Source organism: Chiloscyllium punctatum, unplaced genomic scaffold (assembly GCF_047496795.1).
Source record: "Chiloscyllium punctatum isolate Juve2018m unplaced genomic scaffold, sChiPun1.3 scaffold_427, whole genome shotgun sequence".
Classification (NCBI taxonomy): Eukaryota; Metazoa; Chordata; class Chondrichthyes; order Orectolobiformes; family Hemiscylliidae; genus Chiloscyllium; species Chiloscyllium punctatum.
Genome location: NW_027310161.1, coordinates 47682 through 61944, shown reverse-complemented (window position 1 = coordinate 61944; position 14263 = coordinate 47682). Strand labels below are relative to the sequence as shown.

Here is a 14263-nt window from a genome sequence, read left to right as displayed (position 1 = left end):
CACAGAGTATGGTCAGTCGGAGCAAAAGTAAGGAAGTCGTTCCTTTCTGCAGTGTTTCGCAACACTACCTTTCCCGTGAGCATCGAACACAGTAAAGGATTGTGCCACAGACTGCGACGGCAAGCTCCGCTAAAAAGTAATCCTTTAAAGCAGGTGTAAGCAACACAACGTTTTTGGGGGACACCGCGTGGAAACAGATACTTCGGTGTATCTCGTCCATGCTCAGCACATAGCCAAATATAAACAAGTCCGGTTCCCCAGTATTTGGCCCCAAACCCTCTCAACCCATCCTATCCAGAAACTCATGCAATTTTCTGAGCCTCCTCCGCTTCCTCTGGGAGCTCATTCCATACACGCACAACCTTCTGTGTGGGAAATGTGCCTCAGGTCCTTTGTCAATTTCAGCCCACTCACCTTAAACCTATGCTCTCGAGTTTTCAACTCACCCCAACTTGGGTAAAACACGTAAATACTCAGTTTCCAACCCTTCCATTAGATCATGTCGCAGTCGTTACGCTGCAGGGAAAGTCGTCCCAGCCTAGTCGACCTCGCCCTACGGTCCAAACATTGACCACATCCTTGTCTATATTTTATCATCAATTTCACGTGTCTTTTTTTTATGTTTTGAAGATGTCAATTACGCTGGACAACAACGAGCTATTGGAAACAGAAAGGTGAAACGAAGAATGGCTTCAACTTTCAGTGCTGGATGCCCCTGAGCTGCCGGATGGGCGGCTGCGGCTTGTTTCTGTAGTGTAGTGGTCATCACGTTCGCCTCACACGCGAAAGGTCCCCAGTTCGAAACTGGGCAGAAACTGCTTTGTTCTTCATCGGCAGCCTTTTACATGGACAAGAACGGTGCTTTCTTGCTTGCTTTCCCATCTGCAAACCTGCCTTCGAAGTTGCTTGAACAAATCTGCTCGCGTAGTGAAATGTAATGCAATTCCATTTAATGACTGTGCAAAGAATTGTAAAGTTTTTATCCAAACTGGTTCTGATCATATGCAATTCTGTTTGAGAGTGTAGTTACCCCCTTCTGATTCTTCTACGAAAAGCAGTACCGCATTTGCATTCCTTGCGCAGGCGGCTCGGTTCAAAGACAGGGAAGAAGCTGATGCGCTGGTGTCACAGTGCACCACGGATTCCTGAACTTGTCTGTCTGTTAAATGTACCCCAAAGGCGTCTCTGAAAGGCCTCGTTTGGAAGCTGTCTGTCGTTATTCAACGTACGAGAATTGGCACCAGAGGTCCTGAATCATGTTTTGGAGCAGTTCGCACTTGAGTGGCTCTTTCAATCAGCAACAGCAATGAAAGAAATTACACTCTCAGAGGAACCTCTGGACCTGTGCTTTCATGGTGTCGCTAGTATTAAGGTGCGCCCCGAGACCTAAGCCACGTTGGAACTGAAACGGAGGAATCGACAGAGAGGTTACAGAATGACATCGCATCCATTTGGTTTTCTTGAAATCACTGAGGAGCAGGAAAATGTAAACGGCGAAGTCGAGTGGGGAAGTCAGGCAGTTGCAGCTCTGGAGAAACTCCTTCTTTGTGACTCACTCAGCAACCAGACACGTGAAGGTGACTCAGAGGCGTGAGAGCTCTTCACATCGAGAACAAAAAGCAATCAAGGGCAGTTAGCACCTCTTCCGGAGTGGGGGTGGGGTGAGGTAATTACCTTTTGACTTTGTTACTATGTTGAGAAACTGCCTTTTAGATTGAGGTGAACAGAAAATGCATTTCTAATAAGCACCATGGAATTGAGCAAAATTTATTGAGTCGCTTCTTGTCGATTCCCACACAGGTTTCCAACTCAGTTGCTATCCATGTGGCTGATGTCCAGGAGTGAACATCTCTGCAGCAAATTGCACGGTTAGGGTAAAAGGCAAGGAAAGTGGCATCTCGAACTGGCTCCGAGGTCAGAGCATCGTCACAATGTGATCTGTCGTTCTCGAATAGGAATGCGACCTCCGGTTTTAGGGTGGAGTACATTGTTTGGGACTCTTTTTCTGCAAAACAGACAGAGTGACTGAAATTACGCTGCACGGTATGATGTGGAACACGGCTTTGTGCATTTTCCCTGTAGTCCGGTGTGCTTCATGTTCCGCGTAAACGTGAAACTTGCCCTGTTTCAAGCAATGGGTGAAATCATTTAGCAAAGCAAGAATCGAAATTGCAGTAATGTCAAGCAGCTCGTGGTTATTTGACCAAATCATAACCGAACATATATTCTCACAGATACATTTGGAGCTGAAAGGAGTCTGAGAAGATAGACTCAGCTTACCATTGATTTTTGTCTGGATTGATGGGCTCTCATTATCTGCTGCGAAATTGATATTGTAGACGGGCACATCCCAGCAGCTGTGCGAGTCGGAGAGGGATCATGGAACCATTTTCATGTGACTTGGCATCTGTTGTTATGCAGGAGAGCACAGTTGGAAACGCAAGAAAATGGTGCGCGCGGCCGGCTGGTAGTGTGGCCGAGCGGTCTAAGGCGCTGGATCCAGGTTCCAGTCTCGAAAGGGGCGTGGGTTCGAATCCCACCACTGCCATTTCTGCAGATCAACTCCAACGCTGCAGCTTTTTTGTTAAAATGCTGTTTCTGTCCCCACTGTATTGACGTTGAAAACAAAAGTAAAATGGCTTTGCTTCCCGGGGAATTAACTGTGGTGTGGGATAGTGCCGAATATTTCAAAGTGTCTCTGTCTGTCATGATCGTGTTCGCCTCCCGCGCAGAAAATCGCAAGCAGCTGTGCTGTTCCAGGCAAGTTGAGCTTGTACTGGAACCGAATGGAGACCGGTATTTCATCGCTGTTGTGAAACAAAGTCCTGGGGTGACTCGACTCGTCGTTATTTGGTTTTTCGGCCAATGGGAAAATCGTTCCAACGAATTTCGATGTGATATGTTGTTGAATTTCTCCCATTTCCTTCGTTTCCGTCCTGGAGACATCGGAAGGGAAAGGTAATCTAATCGAGACTGTGATTGGTGAAATTCACTTTTTATGGCCCATTCTTATTAGGTTCTTTCTTTCTCTCTTTTCAGTATTGTCTGGGAAGTGGTGGTTCCCTAAGGCTGCAGTATGTGTGAAAGAGTAGTTTGGAATTGTCCTGTTGTTAGTTGTGAGATTACTTTATAAATCATGCCCTCGGACTGTCTCACATTTAGCATTCATGCATCTCTGTGTCTGAAAATGCATTAGGTATGCCAGCTTTGTTTGTGTTCCGTGTTAAATGCTTTCTGTTTTGCGATTCGCTCAATACTTTACGAGTTAACAGCGTTTCTGAGGAACCTTCCAGCTGCAAAATTCCCTAACTGAGGATCTGGGAAAATTTCACAGAGTATGGTCAGTCGGAGCAAAAGTAAGGAAGTCGTTCCTTTCTGCAGTGTTTCGCAACACTACCTTTCCCGTGAGCATCGAACACAGTAAAGGATTGTGCCACAGACTGCGACGGCAAGCTCCGCTAAAAAGTAATCCTTTAAAGCAGGTGTAAGCAACACAACGTTTTTGGGGGACACCGCGTGGAAACAGATACTTCGGTGTATCTCGTCCATGCTCAGCACATAGCCAAATATAAACAAGTCCGGTTCCCCAGTATTTGGCCCCAAACCCTCTCAACCCATCCTATCCAGAAACTCATGCAATTTTCTGAGCCTCCTCCGCTTCCTCTGGTAGCTCATTCCATACACGCACAACCTTCTGTGTGGGAAATGTGCCTCAGGTCCTTTGTCAATTTCAGCCCACTCACCTTAAACCTATGCTCTCGAGTTTTCAACTCACCCCAACTTGGGTAAAACACGTAAATACTCAGTTTCCAACCCTTCCATTAGATCATGTCGCAGTCGTTACGCTGCAGGGAAAGTCGTCCCAGCCTAGTCGACCTCGCCCTACGGTCCAAACATTGACCACATCCTTGTCTATATTTTATCATCAATTTCACGTGTCTTTTTTTTATGTTTTGAAGATGTCAATTACGCTGGACAACAACGAGCTATTGGAAACAGAAAGGTGAAACGAAGAATGGCTTCAACTTTCAGTGCTGGATGCCCCTGAGCTGCCGGATGGGCGGCTGCGGCTTGTTTCTGTAGTGTAGTGGTCATCACGTTCGCCTCACACGCGAAAGGTCCCCAGTTCGAAACTGGGCAGAAACTGCTTTGTTCTTCATCGGCAGCCTTTTACATGGACAAGAACGGTGCTTTCTTGCTTGCTTTCCCATCTGCAAACCTGCCTTCGAAGTTGCTTGAACAAATCTGCTCGCGTAGTGAAATGTAATGCAATTCCATTTAATGACTGTGCAAAGAATTGTAAAGTTTTTATCCAAACTGGTTCTGATCATATGCAATTCTGTTTGAGAGTGTAGTTACACCCTTCTGATTCTTCTACGAAAAGCAGTACCGCATTTGCATTCCTTGCGCAGGCGGCCCGGTTCAAAGACAGGGAAGAAGCTGATGCGCTGGTGTCACAGTGCACCACGGATTCCTGAACTTGTCTGTCTGTTAAATGTACCCCAAAGGCGTCTCTGAAAGGCCTCGTTTGGAAGCTGTCTGTCGTTATTCAATGTACGAGAATTGGCACCAGAGGTCCTGAATCATGTTTTGGAGCAGTTCGCACTTGAGTGGCTCTTTCAATCAGCAACAGCAATGAAAGAAATTACACTCTCAGAGGAACCTCTGGACCTGTGCTTTCATGGTGTCGCTAGTATTAAGGTGCGCCCCGAGACCTAAGCCACGTTGGAACTGAAACGGAGGAATCGACAGAGAGGTTACAGAATGACATCGCATCCATTTGGTTTTCTTGAAATCACTGAGGAGCAGGAAAATGTAAACGGGGAAGTCGAGTGGGGAAGTCAGGCAGTTGCAGCTCTGGAGAAACTCCTTCTTTGTGACTCACTCAGCAACCAGACACGTGAAGGTGACTCAGAGGCGTGAGAGCTCTTCACATCGAGAACAAAAAGCAATCAAGGGCAGTTAGCACCTCTTCCGGAGTGGGGGTGGGGTGAGGTAATTACCTTTTGACTTTGTTACTATGTTGAGAAACTGCCTTTTAGATTGAGGTGAACAGAAAATGCATTTCTAATAAGCACCATGGAATTGAGCAAAATTTATTGAGTCGCTTCTTGTCGATTCCCACACAGGTTTCCAACTCAGTTGCTATCCATGTGGCTGATGTCCAGGAGTGAACATCTCTGCAGCAAATTGCACGGTTAGGGTAAAAGGCAAGGAAAGTGTCATCTCGAACTGGCCCCGAGGTCAGAGCATCCTCACAATGTAATCTGTCGTTCTCGAATAGGAATGAGACCTCCGGTTTTAGGGTGGAGTACATTGTTTGGGACTCTTTTTCTGCAAAACAGACACAGTGACTGAAATTACGCTGCACGGTATGATGTGGAACACGGCTTTGTGCATTTTCCCTGTAGTCCGGTGTGCTTTATGTTCCGTGTAAACGTGAAACTTGCCCTGTTTCAAGCAATGGGTGAAATCATTTAGCAAAGCAAGAATCGAAATTGCAGTAATGTCAAGCAGCTCGTGGTTATTTGACCAAATCATAACCGAACATATATTCTCACAGATACATTTGGAGCTGAAAGGAGTCTGAGAAGATAGACTCAGCTTACCATTGATTTTTGTCTGGATTGATGGGCTCTCATTATCTGCTGCGAAATTGATATTGTAGACGGGCACATCCCAGCAGCTGTGCGAGTCGGAGAGGGATCATGGAACCATTTTCATGTGACTTGGCATCTGTTGTTATGCAGGAGAGCACAGTTGGAAAGGCAAGAAAATGGTGCGCGCGGCCGGCTGGTAGTGTGGCCGAGCGGTCTAAGGCGCTGGATCCAGGTTCCAGTCTCGAAAGGGGCGTGGGTTCGAATCCCACCACTGCCATTTCTGCAGATCAACTCCAACGCTGCAGCCTTTTTGTTAAAATGCTGTTTCTGTCCCCACTGTATTGATGTTGAAAACAAAAGTAAAATGGCTTTGCTTCCCGGGGAATTAACTGTGGTGTGGGATAGTGCCGAATATTTCAAAGTGTCTCTGTCTGTCATGATCGTGTTCGCCTCCCGCGCAGAAAATCGCAAGCAGCTGTGCTGTTCCAGGCAAGTTGAGCTTGTACTGGAACCGAATGGAGACCGGTATTTCATCGCTGTTGTGAAACAAAGTCCTGGGGTGACTCGACTCGTCGTTATTTGGTTTTTCGGCCAATGGGAAAATCGTTCCAACGAATTTCGATGTGATATGTTGTTGAATTTCTCCCATTTCCTTCGTTTCCGTCCTGGAGACATCGGAAGGGAAAGGTAATCTAATCGAGACTGTGATTGGTGAAATTCACTTTTTATGGCCCATTCTTATTAGGTTCTTTCTTTCTCTCTTTTCAGTATTGTCTGGGAAGTGGTGGTTCCCTAAGGCTGCAGTATGTGTGAAAGAGTAGTTTGGAATTGTCCTGTTGTTAGTTGTGAGATTACTTTATAAATCATGCCCTCGGACTGTCTCACATTTAGCATTCATGCATCTCTGTGTCTGAAAATGCATTAGGTATGCCAGCTTTGTTTGTGTTCCGTGTTAAATGCTTTCTGTTTTGCGATTCGCTCAATACTTTACGAGTTAACAGCGTTTCTGAGGAACCTTCCAGCTGCAAAATTCCCTAACTGAGGATCTGGGAAAATTTCACAGAGTATGGTCAGTCGGAGCAAAAGTAAGGAAGTCGTTCCTTTCTGCAGTGTTTCGCAACACTACCTTTCCCGTGAGCATCGAACACAGTAAAGGATTGTGCCACAGACTGCGACGGCAAGCTCCGCTAAAAAGTAATCCTTTAAAGCAGGTGTAAGCAACACAACGTTTTTGGGGGACACCGCGTGGAAACAGATACTTCGGTGTATCTCGTCCATGCTCAGCACATAGCCAAATATAAACAAGTCCGGTTCCCCAGTATTTGGCCCCAAACCCTCTCAACCCATCCTATCCAGAAACTCATGCAATTTTCTGAGCCTCCTCCGCTTCCTCTGGGAGCTCATTCCATACACGCACAACCTTCTGTGTGGGAAATGTGCCTCAGGTCCTTTGTCAATTTCAGCCCACTCACCTTAAACCTATGCTCTCGAGTTTTCAACTCACCCCAACTTGGGTAAAACACGTAAATACTCAGTTTCCAACCCTTCCATTAGATCATGTCGCAGTCGTTACGCTGCAGGGAAAGTCGTCCCAGCCTAGTCGACCTCGCCCTACGGTCCAAACATTGACCACATCCTTGTCTATATTTTATCATCAATTTCACGTGTCTTTTTTTTATGTTTTGAAGATGTCAATTACGCTGGACAACAACGAGCTATTGGAAACAGAAAGGTGAAACGAAGAATGGCTTCAACTTTCAGTGCTGGATGCCCCTGAGCTGCCGGATGGGCGGCTGCGGCTTGTTTCTGTAGTGTAGTGGTCATCACGTTCGCCTCACACGCGAAAGGTCCCCAGTTCGAAACTGGGCAGAAACTGCTTTGTTCTTCATCGGCAGCCTTTTACATGGACAAGAACGGTGCTTTCTTGCTTGCTTTCCCATCTGCAAACCTGCCTTCGAAGTTGCTTGAACAAATCTGCTCGCGTAGTGAAATGTAATGCAATTCCATTTAATGACTGTGCAAAGAATTGTAAAGTTTTTATCCAAACTGGTTCTGATCATATGCCATTCTGTTTGAGAGTGTAGTTACCCCCTTCTGATTCTTCTACGAAAAGCAGTACCGCATTTGCATTCCTTGCGCAGGCGGCCCGGTTCAAAGACAGGGAAGAAGCTGATGCGCTGGTGTCACAGTGCACCACGGATTCCTGAACTAGTCTGTCTGTTAAATGTACCCCAAAGGCGTCTCTGAAAGGCCTCGTTTGGAAGCTGTCTGTCGTTATTCAACGTACGAGAATTGGCACCAGAGGTCCTGAATCATGTTTTGGAGCAGTTCGCACTTGAGTGGCTCTTTCAATCAGCAACAGCAATGAAAGAAATTACACTCTCAGAGGAACCTCTGGACCTGTGCTTTCATGGTGTCGCTAGTATTAAGGTGCGCCCCGAGACCTAAGCCACGTTGGAACTGAAACGGAGGAATCGACAGAGAGGTTACAGAATGACATCGCATCCATTTGGTTTTCTTGAAATCACTGGGGAGCAGGAAAATGTAAACGGCGAAGTCGAGTGGGGAAGTCAGGCAGTTGCAGCTCTGGAGAAACTCCTTCTTTGTGACTCACTCAGCAACCAGACACGTGAAGGTGACTCAGAGGCGTGAGAGCTCTTCACATCGAGAACAAAAAGCAATCAAGGGCAGTTAGCACTTCTTCCGGAGTGGGGGTGGGGTGAGGTAATTACCTTTTGACTTTGTTACTATGTTGAGAAACTGCCTTTTAGATTGAGGTGAACAGAAAATGCATTTCTAATAAGCACCATGGAATTGAGCAAAATTTATTGAGTCGCTTCTCGTCGATTCCCACACAGGTTTCCAACTCAGTTGCTATCCATGTGGCTGATGTCCAGGAGTGAACATCTCTGCAGCAAATTGCACGGTTAGGGTAAAAGGCAAGGAAAGTGTCATCTCGAACTGGCTCCGAGGTCAGAGCATCCTCACAATGTAATCTGTCGTTCTCGAATAGGAATGCGACCTCCGGTTTTAGGGTGGAGTACATTGTTTGGGACTCTTTTTCTGCAAAACAGACAGAGTGACTGAAATTACGCTGCACGGTATGATGTGGAACACGGCTTTGTGCATTTTCCCTGTAGTCCGGTGTGCTTCATGTTCCGCGTAAACGTGAAACTTGCCCTGTTTCAAGCAATGGGTGAAATCATTTAGCAAAGCAAGAATCGAAATTGCAGTAATGTCAAGCAGCTCGTGGTTATTTGACCAAATCATAACCGAACATATATTCTCACAGATACATTTGGAGCTGAAAGGAGTCTGAGAAGATAGACTCAGCTTACCATTGATTTTTGTCTGGATTGATGGGCTCTCATTATCTGCTGCGAAATTGATATTGTAGACGGGCACATCCCAGCAGCTGTGCGAGTCGGAGAGGGATCATGGAACCATTTTCATGTGACTTGGCATCTGTTGTTATGCAGGAGAGCACAGTTGGAAACGCAAGAAAATGGTGCGCGCGGCCGGCTGGTAGTGTGGCCGAGCGGTCTAAGGCGCTGGATCCAGGTTCCAGTCTCGAAAGGGGCGTGGGTTCGAATCCCACCACTGCCATTTCTGCAGATCAACTCCAACGCTGCAGCTTTTTTGTTAAAATGCTGTTTCTGTCCCCACTGTATTGACGTTGAAAACAAAAGTAAAATGGCTTTGCTTCCCGGGGAATTAACTGTGGTGTGGGATAGTGCCGAATATTTCAAAGTGTCTCTGTCTGTCATGATCGTGTTCGCCTCCCGCGCAGAAAATCGCAAGCAGCTGTGCTGTTCCAGGCAAGTTGAGCTTGTACTGGAACCGAATGGAGACCGGTATTTCATCGCTGTTGTGAAACAAAGTCCTGGGGTGACTCGACTCGTCGTTATTTGGTTTTTCGGCCAATGGGAAAATCGTTCCAACGAATTTCGATGTGATATGTTGTTGAATTTCTCCCATTTCCTTCGTTTCCGTCCTGGAGACATCGGAAGGGAAAGGTAATCTAATCGAGACTGTGATTGGTGAAATTCACTTTTTATGGCCCATTCTTATTAGGTTCTTTCTTTCTCTCTTTTCAGTATTGTCTGGGAAGTGGTGGTTCCCTAAGGCTGCAGTATGTGTGAAAGAGTAGTTTGGAATTGTCCTGTTGTTAGTTGTGAGATTACTTTATAAATCATGCCCTCGGACTGTCTCACATTTAGCATTCATGCATCTCTGTGTCTGAAAATGCATTAGGTATGCCAGCTTTGTTTGTGTTCCGTGTTAAATGCTTTCTGTTTTGCGATTCGCTCAATACTTTACGAGTTAACAGCGTTTCTGAGGAACCTTCCAGCTGCAAAATTCCCTAACTGAGGATCTGGGAAAATTTCACAGAGTATGGTCAGTCGGAGCAAAAGTAAGGAAGTCGTTCCTTTCTGCAGTGTTTCGCAACACTACCTTTCCCGTGAGCATCGAACACAGTAAAGGATTGTGCCACAGACTGCGACGGCAAGCTCCGCTAAAAAGTAATCCTTTAAAGCAGGTGTAAGCAACACAACGTTTTTGGGGGACACCGCGTGGAAACAGATACTTCGGTGTATCTCGTCCATGCTCAGCACATAGCCAAATATAAACAAGTCCGGTTCCCCAGTATTTGGCCCCAAACCCTCTCAACCCATCCTATCCAGAAACTCATGCAATTTTCTGAGCCTCCTCCGCTTCCTCTGGTAGCTCATTCCATACACGCACAACCTTCTGTGTGGGAAATGTGCCTCAGGTCCTTTGTCAATTTCAGCCCACTCACCTTAAACCTATGCTCTCGAGTTTTCAACTCACCCCAACTTGGGTAAAACACGTAAATACTCAGTTTCCAACCCTTCCATTAGATCATGTCGCAGTCGTTACGCTGCAGGGAAAGTCGTCCCAGCCTAGTCGACCTCGCCCTACGGTCCAAACATTGACCACATCCTTGTCTATATTTTATCATCAATTTCACGTGTCTTTTTTTTATGTTTTGAAGATGTCAATTACGCTGGACAACAACGAGCTATTGGAAACAGAAAGGTGAAACGAAGAATGGCTTCAACTTTCAGTGCTGGATGCCCCTGAGCTGCCGGATGGGCGGCTGCGGCTTGTTTCTGTAGTGTAGTGGTCATCACGTTCGCCTCACACGCGAAAGGTCCCCAGTTCGAAACTGGGCAGAAACTGCTTTGTTCTTCATCGGCAGCCTTTTACATGGACAAGAACGGTGCTTTCTTGCTTGCTTTCCCATCTGCAAACCTGCCTTCGAAGTTGCTTGAACAAATCTGCTCGCGTAGTGAAATGTAATGCAATTCCATTTAATGACTGTGCAAAGAATTGTAAAGTTTTTATCCAAACTGGTTCTGATCATATGCCATTCTGTTTGAGAGTGTAGTTACCCCCTTCTGATTCTTCTACGAAAAGCAGTACCGCATTTGCATTCCTTGCGCAGGCGGCCCGGTTCAAAGACAGGGAAGAAGCTGATGCGCTGGTGTCACAGTGCACCACGGATTCCTGAACTAGTCTGTCTGTTAAATGTACCCCAAAGGCGTCTCTGAAAGGCCTCGTTTGGAAGCTGTCTGTCGTTATTCAACGTACGAGAATTGGCACCAGAGGTCCTGAATCATGTTTTGGAGCAGTTCGCACTTGAGTGGCTCTTTCAATCAGCAACAGCAATGAAAGAAATTACACTCTCAGAGGAACCTCTGGACCTGTGCTTTCATGGTGTCGCTAGTATTAAGGTGCGCCCCGAGACCTAAGCCACGTTGGAACTGAAACGGAGGAATCGACAGAGAGGTTACAGAATGACATCGCATCCATTTGGTTTTCTTGAAATCACTGGGGAGCAGGAAAATGTAAACGGCGAAGTCGAGTGGGGAAGTCAGGCAGTTGCAGCTCTGGAGAAACTCCTTCTTTGTGACTCACTCAGCAACCAGACACGTGAAGGTGACTCAGAGGCGTGAGAGCTCTTCACATCGAGAACAAAAAGCAATCAAGGGCAGTTAGCACTTCTTCCGGAGTGGGGGTGGGGTGAGGTAATTACCTTTTGACTTTGTTACTATGTTGAGAAACTGCCTTTTAGATTGAGGTGAACAGAAAATGCATTTCTAATAAGCACCATGGAATTGAGCAAAATTTATTGAGTCGCTTCTCGTCGATTCCCACACAGGTTTCCAACTCAGTTGCTATCCATGTGGCTGATGTCCAGGAGTGAACATCTCTGCAGCAAATTGCACGGTTAGGGTAAAAGGCAAGGAAAGTGTCATCTCGAACTGGCTCCGAGGTCAGAGCATCCTCACAATGTAATCTGTCGTTCTCGAATAGGAATGCGACCTCCGGTTTTAGGGTGGAGTACATTGTTTGGGACTCTTTTTCTGCAAAACAGACAGAGTGACTGAAATTACGCTGCACGGTATGATGTGGAACACGGCTTTGTGCATTTTCCCTGTAGTCCGGTGTGCTTCATGTTCCGCGTAAACGTGAAACTTGCCCTGTTTCAAGCAATGGGTGAAATCATTTAGCAAAGCAAGAATCGAAATTGCAGTAATGTCAAGCAGCTCGTGGTTATTTGACCAAATCATAACCGAACATATATTCTCACAGATACATTTGGAGCTGAAAGGAGTCTGAGAAGATAGACTCAGCTTACCATTGATTTTTGTCTGGATTGATGGGCTCTCATTATCTGCTGCGAAATTGATATTGTAGACGGGCACATCCCAGCAGCTGTGCGAGTCGGAGAGGGATCATGGAACCATTTTCATGTGACTTGGCATCTGTTGTTATGCAGGAGAGCACAGTTGGAAACGCAAGAAAATGGTGCGCGCGGCCGGCTGGTAGTGTGGCCGAGCGGTCTAAGGCGCTGGATCCAGGTTCCAGTCTCGAAAGGGGCGTGGGTTCGAATCCCACCACTGCCATTTCTGCAGATCAACTCCAACGCTGCAGCTTTTTTGTTAAAATGCTGTTTCTGTCCCCACTGTATTGACGTTGAAAACAAAAGTAAAATGGCTTTGCTTCCCGGGGAATTAACTGTGGTGTGGGATAGTGCCGAATATTTCAAAGTGTCTCTGTCTGTCATGATCGTGTTCGCCTCCCGCGCAGAAAATCGCAAGCAGCTGTGCTGTTCCAGGCAAGTTGAGCTTGTACTGGAACCGAATGGAGACCGGTATTTCATCGCTGTTGTGAAACAAAGTCCTGGGGTGACTCGACTCGTCGTTATTTGGTTTTTCGGCCAATGGGAAAATCGTTCCAACGAATTTCGATGTGATATGTTGTTGAATTTCTCCCATTTCCTTCGTTTCCGTCCTGGAGACATCGGAAGGGAAAGGTAATCTAATCGAGACTGTGATTGGTGAAATTCACTTTTTATGGCCCATTCTTATTAGGTTCTTTCTTTCTCTCTTTTCAGTATTGTCTGGGAAGTGGTGGTTCCCTAAGGCTGCAGTATGTGTGAAAGAGTAGTTTGGAATTGTCCTGTTGTTAGTTGTGAGATTACTTTATAAATCATGCCCTCGGACTGTCTCACATTTAGCATTCATGCATCTCTGTGTCTGAAAATGCATTAGGTATGCCAGCTTTGTTTGTGTTCCGTGTTAAATGCTTTCTGTTTTGCGATTCGCTCAATACTTTACGAGTTAACAGCGTTTCTGAGGAACCTTCCAGCTGCAAAATTCCCTAACTGAGGATCTGGGAAAATTTCACAGAGTATGGTCAGTCGGAGCAAAAGTAAGGAAGTCGTTCCTTTCTGCAGTGTTTCGCAACACTACCTTTCCCGTGAGCATCGAACACAGTAAAGGATTGTGCCACAGACTGCGACGGCAAGCTCCGCTAAAAAGTAATCCTTTAAAGCAGGTGTAAGCAACACAACGTTTTTGGGGGACACCGCGTGGAAACAGATACTTCGGTGTATCTCGTCCATGCTCAGCACATAGCCAAATATAAACAAGTCCGGTTCCCCAGTATTTGGCCCCAAACCCTCTCAACCCATCCTATCCAGAAACTCATGCAATTTTCTGAGCCTCCTCCGCTTCCTCTGGTAGCTCATTCCATACACGCACAACCTTCTGTGTGGGAAATGTGCCTCAGGTCCTTTGTCAATTTCAGCCCACTCACCTTAAACCTATGCTCTCGAGTTTTCAACTCACCCCAACTTGGGTAAAACACGTAAATACTCAGTTTCCAACCCTTCCATTAGATCATGTCGCAGTCGTTACGCTGCAGGGAAAGTCGTCCCAGCCTAGTCGACCTCGCCCTACGGTCCAAACATTGACCACATCCTTGTCTATATTTTATCATCAATTTCACGTGTCTTTTTTTTATGTTTTGAAGATGTCAATTACGCTGGACAACAACGAGCTATTGGAAACAGAAAGGTGAAACGAAGAATGGCTTCAACTTTCAGTGCTGGATGCCCCTGAGCTGCCGGATGGGCGGCTGCGGCTTGTTTCTGTAGTGTAGTGGTCATCACGTTCGCCTCACACGCGAAAGGTCCCCAGTTCGAAACTGGGCAGAAACTGCTTTGTTCTTCATCGGCAGCCTTTTACATGGACAAGAACGGTGCTTTCTTGCTTGCTTTCCCATCTGCAAACCTGCCTTCGAAGTTGCTTGAACAAATCTGCTCGCGTAGTGAAATGTAATGCAATTCC

The 14263-nt window shown here is 46.3% G+C and overlaps 9 non-coding genes across 9 annotated transcripts; all 9 read left to right on the top strand.

Annotated features, from left to right (window-relative positions):
- The first annotated feature begins 744 nt into the window (after window positions 1–744).
- Window positions 745–817, top strand: trnav-cac (transfer RNA valine (anticodon CAC)). The gene has a single exon. It is a non-coding gene; the product is annotated as a tRNA-Val (tRNA).
- A 1649-nt stretch (window positions 818–2466) lies between these two features.
- Window positions 2467–2548, top strand: trnal-cag (transfer RNA leucine (anticodon CAG)). The gene has a single exon. It is a non-coding gene; the product is annotated as a tRNA-Leu (tRNA).
- Window positions 2549–4073: 1525 nt separating this feature from the next.
- Window positions 4074–4146, top strand: trnav-cac (transfer RNA valine (anticodon CAC)). Its single transcript has one exon. It is a non-coding gene; the product is annotated as a tRNA-Val (tRNA).
- Window positions 4147–5795: 1649 nt separating this feature from the next.
- Window positions 5796–5877, top strand: trnal-cag (transfer RNA leucine (anticodon CAG)). Its single transcript has one exon. It is a non-coding gene; the product is annotated as a tRNA-Leu (tRNA).
- Window positions 5878–7402: 1525 nt separating this feature from the next.
- trnav-cac (transfer RNA valine (anticodon CAC)) lies at window positions 7403–7475 on the top strand. Its single transcript has one exon. It is a non-coding gene; the product is annotated as a tRNA-Val (tRNA).
- Window positions 7476–9124: 1649 nt separating this feature from the next.
- On the top strand, window positions 9125–9206 carry trnal-cag (transfer RNA leucine (anticodon CAG)). The gene has a single exon. It is a non-coding gene; the product is annotated as a tRNA-Leu (tRNA).
- Window positions 9207–10731: 1525 nt separating this feature from the next.
- trnav-cac (transfer RNA valine (anticodon CAC)) lies at window positions 10732–10804 on the top strand. The gene has a single exon. It is a non-coding gene; the product is annotated as a tRNA-Val (tRNA).
- A 1649-nt stretch (window positions 10805–12453) lies between these two features.
- On the top strand, window positions 12454–12535 carry trnal-cag (transfer RNA leucine (anticodon CAG)). Its single transcript has one exon. It is a non-coding gene; the product is annotated as a tRNA-Leu (tRNA).
- A 1525-nt stretch (window positions 12536–14060) lies between these two features.
- On the top strand, window positions 14061–14133 carry trnav-cac (transfer RNA valine (anticodon CAC)). The gene has a single exon. It is a non-coding gene; the product is annotated as a tRNA-Val (tRNA).
- The last annotated feature ends 130 nt before the right edge of the window (window positions 14134–14263 follow it).